Raw genomic sequence first — 12,398 nt, 5'->3', positions numbered from 1 at the left:
TTGCATCTTTTTAGTAAATGTTTATTTCCAAAAGAAATTTCTAGAAGTTCAGAACAGTAAAATTCCCGCTTTTTAGAATGAATTAGAAGATAACTCTTACGTAGTTAAACTAAAATACTCTTTGAGAGTTAATATATAAACTCTTTAACATTTAACACCAAGTGTTAAATTATCAACTCCAGACAGATTTGGTGTTTAACACTAAATCAGAGTTAACGTACCAACTCTCCAAAAAGAGTTAAATTAACACTCTCTGGTGTGGACCCATATAGACACTTTAATAGTGTTGAAATCAAATCCGACAGTGTTAATTTGGACATGCTGGATTTGCTGTGTATTATACATGGTTATTATGGGCAGAAATCTGTGCCATCAGAAACTGAATTTGAATAAGTTAAATTTGAATTTGAATTGCTCTGATTGAATCTGAATTGTAACTTGAATAAATGCTTTTGAAAACTGAATTTGAATTAGTCTAATTTGAAATTGCATTTATGGTTTGAAAATGATCATCACTAAAGTGAAATTGCATTTTATATTTTGAAAATGAATAGATTTGCTTTGAAACTGCATTTTATCCTTTAAAAATTCAGCTCTCGAATAATTTCAGTTTCACTTCTCACCATTCAGTTTCAGTTCTACAATTCAATTTCAGTTCCAAAATTCAGTTTTTTGGAACTTACATCCGGTTCCGGTTCAAGCGCAGATTAATATAACTACGTTTTACTAGTGGACCGAAAGTGTTACTGACGGGAATCTACAGCGTCTTGAGCTGAATTACGACTTCAGAAGTCATTCGTCATGTCGAATGACCAGCAGATAAACTCTCAGGTTGGTAATAAATGTACTACATGTATAAGAACAAGTGTCATGTTAACAAATGATAGCCGTAAGGTAACTTTTATGCTTATTGCAGCTGCTAGCTAAAAACGCTAATTTAGCGTAGTTTGCCCTGAATTCAGCTTTGACAAACAAATATGATCGACTGTTTCTAGTAGAATTCCAAAGTTGTCATCTTGTACCCTCTCAGAGTACCCCTTTGTATGCTTGCAGAGACCCCTACAGTAGGGAAACATGCAAAACGGTGCCCAAACCTTTGTATTTTAGCTTTATTTATGCCTTACACAGCATCCAACTCTTTAGCTAACTTAATAACTTTAGCTAACATGAATAGTTAGTCTAATTCATTAGTGCAGCATCAACTCTAGATCTTTTATCTGCTTAATTTGTTACTGAAAAACAAAGACCTGGTTATGAAACTGCTTGACAGTCAGTTGTCCAAATACTTTTGAGCCTCTGAAACTGCCAGACAGTGTATAAAAATTATAAAAATAGCTACAATTCTTAAACAGTTAATGCCTTTTGTTTTGTTAAAACAATTTGATAAAATCTTAAATTATGGTCCTTCAATCACATGTTTTATTTGTGGTGTATACAGGCAAAATTATATAAAAAAATGTTTTTGTTCAAACCCTCAATGGACTATGTTTAATTTATCATAAGCATAAAACATAAAGCCACTGGGACTTAGAAATTATTATCTTACAAACAGATCATATGGCCTAGCAGTATTGAGTCAAGTATAACTGGCAGTGAGTAAAACTCTGCAGTTAATAGTGAGACTTCCCATAACATTATTTTAGTGGTAATATTTGAAAGTTATTTTGTCCACCACTTCCCCTGCCAGTGGCGGACTCCCTCAGACATCGGTGCATTGGTGGTTCTTTGTGTCTGGGGATGGGCGTCCAGGTACACACCGGCTCACTCCTTGGCGGCCGCTTATCGGGGCCTGGAGCCTGGGGCTCGCTCGGGCCACTGTGGGTGGTCGGTGGTCGGGACCGGTGGGGTCCCCCCAGCCTCTCGGCCTGGGGCTCGGTCACTCAGGCACAGCTGGCTGCCGGCGGAGCTCACGGGCGCGTCACTGCAACTCCCCCTGGCTTCTGCTCCGCGGCTGCTGAGTGAGCCCTCGTCTGGGACTCTCCTCAGCTCTTTCTGGGACAGTGCGGCTGCCCCTCTGTTAGTCTTCCTTGGTCTCTTGTGTTCTGAGGGCCTCTGGATGTCTGGAGTATTGATCTCCTCCATACCTGCTTCATGCCCTGGAGGACGGGGCTGTGGCCCCCCCACACCCTCTAGCAGATCATTACATGAAGGAACCTTTTAAAAAAACAAGCGCGTCCATGCTCACAGGTGTACACACGGGTGCTCACACACACAAACTACACCTTTTTTGGCTCCTACCTCAAAGCACACTGTGTGCTGTTGATCTTATGTGCTGCACAATAATGTATAATATTTAGTATTTACTGTCATATTCCCATATATCATTGTGATGTTGTTTATTCTATTACTCTTGTTCTCTTCTGCTTGTTTTCTTTTTTCTTTCTCAACAGGTGATCCAGGTGATCGATATATGCTTTTTCTTTTTCTTTTGTTTTTCCTGCCCATTCTGTTGGTTTTTGTCTTTTGCCCTTCTCCCCCATCCCTCTTCTCAGCTGTTTCTCTTTCCCTCTTTCTTTCTCCCGTTCTTTCCCCCAGTCAAGTCTGTCCCGTATTCAGCAAGTGAAAATAAAATAAACAATGAAAGGTGAATCAAATGGACCATTATGGCAAAGCTGGGATGGTCAATTTGGTAAAGTAAATCCGTTGGGCATCTTTCTTTGCCTTTAGACAATAATTCTGATGGCAAAAGAGCCAAACGGGACAGGGAAAAAAAAAAAGAAAAAAAAAAAGAAAGTTATTTTGTCAAATTTTAGCATGTTTCTTTTCAGTTTGATCTGCCATTACAATCAAACAAAGATGTATAAAGAAGGGATTGTTGGGAATACACTTAGACATCATATTTTTAGGAAGAAGTTCTCCTTCTATTCTGAACAGCACATTAACAACTCTGTGCCTAATGGATGTATGCTGCCTCCCCATGCCGTTAGTTTGCTTAAGAAGCAAATGGCTGTTTTCTCACAAAGGAAATTTCCTGTAGAAGATCTGTTGAGGGAGCTGGAGTTGCAAGTCACCAAGGGGCAGCCAAGAAAATTAAAGAATTTAGAGAGTTCCTGTAAAGAGCAGTGAGCCAAAGTCCCTCCTGAGATGCAAACCTGGTGACCAACATCTCACTGGTGTGCTTGTCAGCAAGGGTTTCTCCATCAATTAATAATAATACTTAAATACTTATTTTACCCGGTGACATGCAAATGAATGTGAATGAATGATTAAATACATTTTTTTTATGGATTTGTGGTTGATATTCAGTCTCTCTACATCAGATAAAGCTACCATAAAATTCGAGATTGTTCATTTCTTTGTAAATTCAGCAGAGGCTCAAATTATTATTTCACTCACTATACAAATAAACTTAGCACAAAAAGTAAGGAAATCTTCGTTTGGTCAGTTATTTATTTTTTTAACAATGCTTCTTCCTAATAAAACTTGTCCTGCTGGAGAGCATTTTGATTTCCCTTTTCATGTGTAAATGGTGCTATATTTGATATAAATAAAAATGTATTTGTGGGTTAAGCAGCAGAGTTCAGGACGTGAGTGGTACCGCCTTATTTGGCCATCGTTTCTGGTAAATCAACGGTGACAAGGAGTACCTGCAAGCATAGACCCTGCTCCAAGCCTGCAAGGTTTGACCGTTTTGGATATGGCCCTATCTATATGGCAACTGGTGTTTAACAAAATCGACTTGCAACATTTTTGTAGTGAGCCCCATGCCTAGGGACAGGTTCCACATCATGGGGGATGTCCAAGAAAGTGAAGGAGAAGACCCCACAAGAAGACCATTCACTCAACCTCTCAGTACTTTTGCAGGACAATATGGCACATGGCTCTCTACCCAAACAATCCAGAACAGACTGCACACAGCAATCTCCAGTCTCATAAGGCTAGAGATTGCCGTCAAAGCCTATGAGACTGGCCTTCTCTTTCAGACCCGTTTGCACAGGTGTCTGCAACATGTGCACTAGAACCTGAACGTTTGGAGGGACGTCATGTTCAGTGATGAGTCTATATTCTGTGTACAACAGGTGGATTGTAGGGTCAAAGTGTGGAGAAGATACCATAAAGTAACAGCTTTTGATGATGATAGTATAGGGCAGCATGTCCCTTGCTGGAAAAATAAGGCTTGTCATCACTGGAAGCCTGACCTCAACCCAGCAGAACACTTGTGGGATCAGCTTGTGTGTGCTGTTTGTGCCAGAGTTCTTCCACATGCTACTGAAGCTCCTGTTTGTTAAATGAAAGAACTGATGACTTGCCAAAATGTCTTGGTTTTTACAGATTTCAATAATCCAGTGCAATAAGCGACACCAAACAAGAGTCAAAAACAACATACGCTTTTTGGCACTGTCAGAGTTTTTTTAATGGTGGGATGGTTGAGTATGTGGGTTAATGAAATACTCAATTTTACTGCTCAACTCATAAATACATCTCCCTTAAAAATGGAGCAAATAAATAGGCTTTCCAGTGATATAAGATTTAAAGCCAAGAAATGTTACAACAAAGAAATTATTCACTAAAGTCCTTTTTCTGATTATTATATATATATTTGTGAGTGTCCTGCTTTTGTTACTACTACTAGTTTTCTAGTTATTGGTGCTTTCAATTTTAAGTCAGTGGGTGCCTGTTAAACTGACTTGTTCCATTAACCAAACTCTGGTGAAATATCAGATAGACACAGAGCAGTGTGGGAAAATTCTCATAGACATCATATACTTGAACAGATTAAAAAACAAATTAAATCAGAATCAGAATTAGCATACTTTATTTTTCCCTAAGGAAATTAAATGGGTTACAGTTGCTCCAGTACAGTAACAGAAACAGACTAGACTATTTAACAATACAATATATTACAGGTTTAAGAAATAGCACATTATATACAAATCACTGAATAATAAATATCAAGGATTGACAGAGGTGAAACTGTAACAGGCTGCATGCTGGTTGATGCATGTGCACTGGAAGTGTGAGTGGAAATGACATTTGGGCGTCTGTTAGTATAGCATGCTCAAGTCTGTGCATTAAACACTGAAGTCCATTAGTAATGGCTTATATGAATAGAAGTCCTGCTGTACATGCTTATAGCAATACTTTAAAAAAATAACAGCGTCAGCTTTGATCTGCAGTTGCTAAGGGAGTCCAAGTCTGCTCCTGTTAACCAAGAAAATGCACCCAGAGAGGATGTTGCTTATTCATGTGCCTCAACAATAAGTCTGAATAATAAGAGCGCGCCTCTCCCCTGTCTCCACAGCAGACCTGTCACTCCTGCTTCACTGGGCTCATTTATATGTGACAATGTGTATTTGCATGGCTGTGGTATCTGTTCCTGAGTCAGACCTTTAGTACAAACAAGGAAGGAAATAAATGGGGTTAGAACAAGCTGTGGATGCACACACACTAAGGTAGAAGAGCAAGCTGGAATCAATAGCCTAATACATGAAAAGCCACTGACTCTGTTGCTGATGCAGAAAGGGAGACGTAACAGAGATTATCTTGGCTTGATAATGACAACACGATCTTACTAAAATCAATGGCGCATATGACACTGCTGCAGCTTAACTAGGCGGAAATGTGCTTTGCACTTACCAAAGCTCATTTTGAATCAATACACATTATAAGTCTCTCTCTAACCGGAGGTCTGGCAACAGTTTTTGATTATACAAATCTGCAATAAAGGGTCAAAACAGATGGGAGAAAGAAAAACAGGAGCTGGAAGATGAGTTCCTCACTACTCAATTCAGCCGGTCACGTCAATTAAGATGTGAACTTGTACAATTCCAGCAGTTCACATTCAAAGTCCCCTTTTCCACGGCTTTGAAGTTTTTCTAAGCCACTCAAATAGTTCCATTCGCAGAATGTGGAAGCTAAAGGAAGCTTTGATTTTTGGAGTCGGCTTTGCCTGTCACTTTGTGTTACATGCTGGCTGATCTTAAGGCTAAAATGGAGCGACATTACCATGCTGTCAGCCTTTTCTCACCACTCAGTTTCAGTCACTGATTTACCCATTATTGACTGCTACACAACTCAAGTGATTGGCAAACACTGTAGAGGATGGTATTGCACAGGGAAATTAGACTTTGTGCTGCTTATGCATTATTGTTTGATGTTATGTTTTTTTTTGGACAGCCACTAGTTCTAAATGTAATTTTTAGTTTTAATGACATGCAGGAATTCAAAAGCATAGGGACGTATTTCACAAAGTTAGATTAGCTCTTCTTAGGAGCTAGAAAATACAAATGTGGGTAAGAATCAAAGGAGGCCTACACCAATTTATTTGTTGGGCACTGGAGAGTACTACTGCATAGGTGAAAAATTTCCCCTTTACTTCTTAAAAACCAGCTGGCTATTAGCAGCATCTAGGAATAGGCTTACACAAATCAGTCCAGCTGTGATCATTCAATGTATGCAATGAAAACTGAAGGAATTTCAATTACAGCAAAATTTAGTGTCACAAAGTATTCAACCAAATTGAACTTGAAAATTGAATGATTTTGATGAAATCATGAACTATTAGACATTGGTGTGATGTTATTAAGATCATCCTTGATTAGAAATTAACATTATTGTCAAATGCAGTATTCTGAATACTTTGGATTACTTAATATATTGTCATCCATTTTACAACTACATGAATGTACTATTGCTGTGTAATTTATTACTATTACTGAAAGCTACTCGCCATACAAATACCAACTAGATTTTTAAATCTTAAAAAGAACCCCAGTTATTAAGACATGTTAAGACAAATATGCCAGATGTTTTCCTTTTAAGCACATTTTATATAAAACCGATTTACTAGTAGTTATTTACCTAGCACTGCACTCTGCGTAGTAACATCATACGGTTGCACCGCATCATGTTTACAGTAAGCAGCACATGTCGATGGCTTCTGTTCAACCTTTCCAGTTTGAACCAGAGCAAACCGAGAAAGAGGATGAAAATAGTCATCCAGTACTTAGTTTAGATGAAGATGAAAACAATTGTGGGCTTCAGATCCTGGCTTTAACCAAAGCTTGCATCTCTGGACTGTGTCATCAAGGGGGTTATGGGCACATTGGTGATAATATTTGTAGATAAAGTCTGCTACTGTTATTGTTTACCATCATCCAGGAAATTGTCTAGCATCTCTTTGTCTTTGCATTTCTTAGCGTGGTGGCACGGTCACCTTATGGGGAAAAATTGTCGAGACTGCATTTGGTTTCAGTCTTCGCTTATAACCAGATGCACATGTGACCTCTTTTAGCAACTGTGGTCGACTAAATGCCTTGAACGCATCAGGGCTAAAATGACGAGCCTTGGGTCTTGTGGGAGTTGTACTCAACCGCAAGCATCCTCCCATTGCTTTCTTCTTTTTTTCTCATGAGGAAAGCTGTGCAGACTTACATCTGTTCCTTTGTTGCCTTTCAACAGGAAATTACAACAAAAAGCTGCATAATGTGGCATGGCAGTTCCTCTCCTGCAATAACAGGTTAGCAGAATGAAAGCGCCTATACTGCCGACAACCTATATATGTCATCGTCCCAGAATGCACGGAGTGCGCAAAAACATGACCGCTCTCACGGCTCCAAAATAGTTTCAAACAACAAAGATTTAATGAATAACAAAAACACTGTAGTTATTCTCAAGTATGTTTTTATGTAGTGGAGATAATTTGTAATATATTTAGAGTAACTTGTCATAATAGTCGGGGTTCCTGTTAATATAAAATGAGTAACAGTAGGGTGGACATTAGGTAAGGCTGCACTTTTTTGCAGTGATCTCGTATGGAAAACTATTTCTGTAGCAGTAATATGTTTTCTTTTTGTCTGTTAATAATCATGTGGATGATTATTGATTATTTGCAGCTACTAGGTTGTTAATGCTATCCATCATGTCTAAAAATAGCATGTTAATACGTGGAGATCCCGAAGGCTGCTCTAAAAATGATCAGATTATATTTTAAATATTTGTTCAATTCAAATTAGTTTCAATTATCTTTTTTTTCTTGAAGAAATCTACTACATCATGTATAATTTTTTTTAATCCATCCATCCATTCGCTTCCGCTTCTCAGGGTCGCGGGGGGCACTGGAGCCTATCCCAGCTGTCATAGGGCGAGAGGCAGGGTACACCCTGGACAGGTCGCCAGTCTGTCGCAGGGCCAACACACAGGGACAGACAACCATTCGCGCTCATATTCACTCGCACATTCACACCTAATGGCAATTTGGATTTTCCAATTAACCTATCCCCACAAGCTGCATGTCTTTGGACAGTGGGAGGAAAGCGGAGTACCCGGAGGGAACCCACACAAACACGGGGAGAACATGCAAACTCCACACAGAAAGACCCTGGCCTGATGTTGGAATTGAACTCAGGACCTTCTTGCTGTGCGGCAACAGTGCTAACCACCGTGCCACCATGTTGCCTTAATTTAAAACTTGTTTCATTCAAGCTGAGCAAAGAAATGGTCCTTCTCCAAAGACTCCAGCATCTGAACATCATTAAGCTGAAGGAGGAAGAGAAGGAGAGGCCGAAAGAGTCACAGTCAATCTGGAGCAGGGGAACCCTCTCCAGATGATCCAGCTGCCCCAGAGCCCCTGGGTGGACAGATTCAGAGTGTGTCTGGACCTGGTCCGGCTCCTCCACTTCCTCTCTCAGTCGCCTCTGGGCTCCGTGGCCCTTTGGACTTCCAGCCTCGGCAGTTTGTCACAGTGTCCGGCTCGCTGAAGCTCACGGACCTGGATGATGCCAGCGCGGAGGAGACCACCTGTCACACAGACGCAGACTGTACTCTCCAGTTTCCACACAGAAACTTTACTCTGCCCTGCTCAGCTTGGGGTGTGTGTGAGGGGCTAAACGAGAAGAGGAACATTTACAACGCCTACAGGTATTTTTTCACCTACCTGCTGCCTCACCAGGCCCCGCCCGGCCTCACACACCTGGTAGACCGCATCATGAACGCCACAGGGGAGCTGAAAGCTGACATCAATCAGACACTGGAGGCCTTTGAACACATCCTCCACCTCTATAAGTCTGACCTACACCTGGAGAACCTGTCTCCATCAATAATCAGAGATCACACTGTGATGCGAGGGATGGGCACTTCTGGGAACGTGGAGTACCGCTGCTGGCCATCCTACAGCCAGCAGAGCTGCGTGCTGTCAGTCCACAGTGCCCGAGAGGCAGCGTGCATCTGTAACTCCCACTCTTAGTGCAACAGCTTCACTCTGACGGGGCAGAAGACTTGGACGGGCCGCCTCCTAGCCTCTTTCAGGAGTGGCTTCAGTCACCTGGTGCCTGATGGGACATCAGAAGTTTATGTAAAGAAGACAAAAGTGGGGGAAAGGCAGACGAGAGGGAGCGAGAGAGCATGTGGGAGTACAAGGGAGAGAGGAGACATGACAAACTGGGGGGAACATAGAATGAAACATGAGGACGGAAACAATACACAAGCACTCATACAACATATATAAACACACACACACACACACACACACACACACACACACACACACACACACACACATAAACACAGAGTAAAACGACACATGAGGTAATCTACTAATCAAGAAGGTAAACAGAACATCCTCGTTGATACAGAATAAACTCAAGACTAACAAAGTGAACTTAAACATAAACAATAATACAAAATGACATCAAAATACAAGAAAATTCAAAACACTGGGTCTAATTACCCAGGACCATGACATATCAAGGCTAGGTGTAGCTCAGCGCCCAGATTACATCCTTTGTTGTACTATTACATAAAGATCTGGTGGGAAGCTTTTAGAACATTATTTGAATCATTAGGTAGAAAAAACAGCACGCTTTGCCAGCCTATCGATAAAAATCATGTGCATGATAAGAGATAAAAGGCAGTCTTGATTTCTTCCGTGATATTAACACTTTGCTCTTAATTATGGTGATTTGAGATGACTAGTGGAAATAATTGGGTGGATGAAAATTTCTTAATCAGCTTACCTCTGGACATAATTCACTTCTCTTTTTTTGTCCTCTCCTCTCCAGCAACTTTTGCAGTCAGAATAATCTGAGTGCACTGTTGTGAGAAACATGTTTTACTTTTCCAAGATCAGCTGTATAAATTCACTACAGGCTCCTCTTGTTCAGGATTTATCTGTTTATTTCTTCATTTCTATTAGTGTTATTTCAGTTAATACATTGTCATATATAATGTCTAAGGCAGGACAGGCAGAAATACATACATAAATACTAGGGGTGCAACAATACACAAAATTCACGGTTCGGTTTGGTTCGATACTTTGGTATCACGGTTCAATATTTTTTCGATACAAAAAAATGTTCATGCTTTTTTAATTTGTCATTTATTAAAATTATAAATATATATTTTAACTCAAACGTACAGTTTTTGAATTTAATGTTGCTGAAACAACAAAGGGATAAAATAATAAATCTATCTGATTGAGAAATCACTCATCTTTGGAAAATGGTAAATGGCCTGTATTTACAGTATATAGCGCTTCTAATAGTCCCTAAGGACCCCAAAACGCTTTGCATATCCAGTCATCCACCCATTCACACACTGGTGATGGCAAGCTACATTATAGCCACAGCCACCCTGGGGCGCACTGACAGAGGCGAGGCTGCCGGACACTGACGCCACCGGGCCCTCTGACCACCACCAGTAGGCAAAGGGTAAAGTGTCTTGCCCAAGGACACAACGACCGAGACTGTCCAAGCTGGGGCTCGAACCGGCAACCTTCCGATTACAGGGCGAACTCCTAACTCTTGAGCCACGATCACCGCGGAAAACAGAGTTTATTACAGAGAAATGGCTCTTTCTAAATTAAAAGCTATACTATACGCTTCTTCTGGGCTATATTCTCAGCAGCATATTAAACATATCAGGTCCCCATAAGGAGAATCATGTGCTAACGGCTGTCTAAACGACTCGGGTAAAGTTTGTAGCATGCGTGCTTGTTGCTTTTGCCTGCTTCCACTTGTCTTTGCACTAGGATGATGTCAGTGTACATGTGCAGTCATATTCGTTGTGTTCCCACTAGTGCTGTCAGCGTTAATCTCGTTGAAATGACATTAACGCCACAACACGGCAAATCTCCGTTAACGAGATAATGTCATGGTCCCCGTGCCTGCTCGGCTGGCCCTGTGTGGCTACATGTTATGTTTTGTCTTTTCTCTCTCTCCTCTCTCTCTGCTCGCTACCTGGGCGGAGCTCATTGTGAGCTCCCGGCCTCCACCACCTGTAGGCAATCACCTGTGGCTCCTCACCTTGTTTGCTCCCGCTACTTAAGGCAGTGACTGAGAGCACCTCGCCGCTGGACTATTGAATAACGCTCGTCAGTGCTACTTTAGCCTCAGCCAGTTTTGAGCTCTGTCCGTGAAAGTTCCGTGCTAACCCTTGTTCTCTCTATGCAGATTTCTCGTGTTTGGTTTGGAGACTCTGGACGCTTTTCCCAACCCCGCTCTGCACCCCTGGGAACCCTGGGAACCCTGGCCCCCTTCTCCTTCACCTGTATATAGTGCACCTGGAGTGTGTAAATAAACCTGTTTTTCTGAGATTTCAGTCTGCGCCGAGTCCTCCCTGCTCCTCCATGACAGAATAGTCCAGCCAACCATGGACTCAGCGGACTCCGCTTCCTCGGCCCCGGCCCCGATTACCTTGGAGGAGCTACTACACCGGCACGAGCAGATGTTAGTCCGGCTCAGTGGAGAGGTGGCCGCCTTGGCTCTGGCCGTCGCCCAACGAACACCACTAGAGGCGAGCCCCCCCGAGACGAGCCCCCCGGAGCGCCCAGCCTCTGCCTCATCTCCTCAGGTAACATCAGGCTTTGCTGCAAGCGCTGCTGCACCACCTCTCTCCTCTGTGTCTTTGGATAAGCTGTTGCCCACACCTGAGGCATTCACGGGGGAGCTGGGGAAGTGCGCGGGGTTTTTGATGCAGTGCGCTATGCATTTTCGCCAATTGCCACATGTCTTTTCTAGCGATGAGGTTAAGATCGCCTATTTCGTTCAGCTGTTACGTGACCGTGCTTTGACCTGGGCGCAGGCTCAACTTCAAGCAAACCCTGTAATTACGTATGCTGACTTCCTTTCCAAGTTTAAGGCTGTGTTTGATAAGGGCTCCAGCACAGAAGCTGCCGGTCACCGCTTACTCAACCTTAAACAAGGTAAGCGCAGCATGGCTGATTATTCTGTTGATTTTTGGACCCTGGCAGCGCAAACAAAGTGGGGGCAGGAGGCATTAAGGACCACGTTACTAAATAACATCAACGACGACCTAAAGGACGAATTAATGATGCGTGAACTCCCTCAATCTCTGGAGGCTGTTACGTCGCTGTGTATTCAGGTGGATGATCGGCTGCGTGCGCGCCGGAGCGTGCGGAGGCACGCATCGTCGGAGCCACGGGCAACAAGAGACCCTTCCCC

At 42.2% G+C, this 12,398-nt stretch overlaps 1 pseudogene; it reads left to right on the top strand.

The window, feature by feature from the left end:
- Positions 1-8,412: 8,412 nt before the first annotated feature.
- Positions 8,413-10,024, top strand: LOC146563471 (extracellular tyrosine-protein kinase PKDCC-like; annotated as a pseudogene).
- Positions 10,025-12,398: the final 2,374 nt, after the last annotated feature.

Source organism: Mchenga conophoros, linkage group LG11 (assembly GCF_057382185.1).
Source record: "Mchenga conophoros isolate Kocher_MC1m ecotype Shallow Benthic linkage group LG11, M_conophoros_male_GT1.1, whole genome shotgun sequence".
NCBI classification, from domain to species: domain Eukaryota; kingdom Metazoa; phylum Chordata; class Actinopteri; order Cichliformes; family Cichlidae; genus Mchenga; species Mchenga conophoros.
Note: the sequence above shows the minus strand (reverse complement) of the source record. Positions and strands in the feature narration are given on the sequence as shown.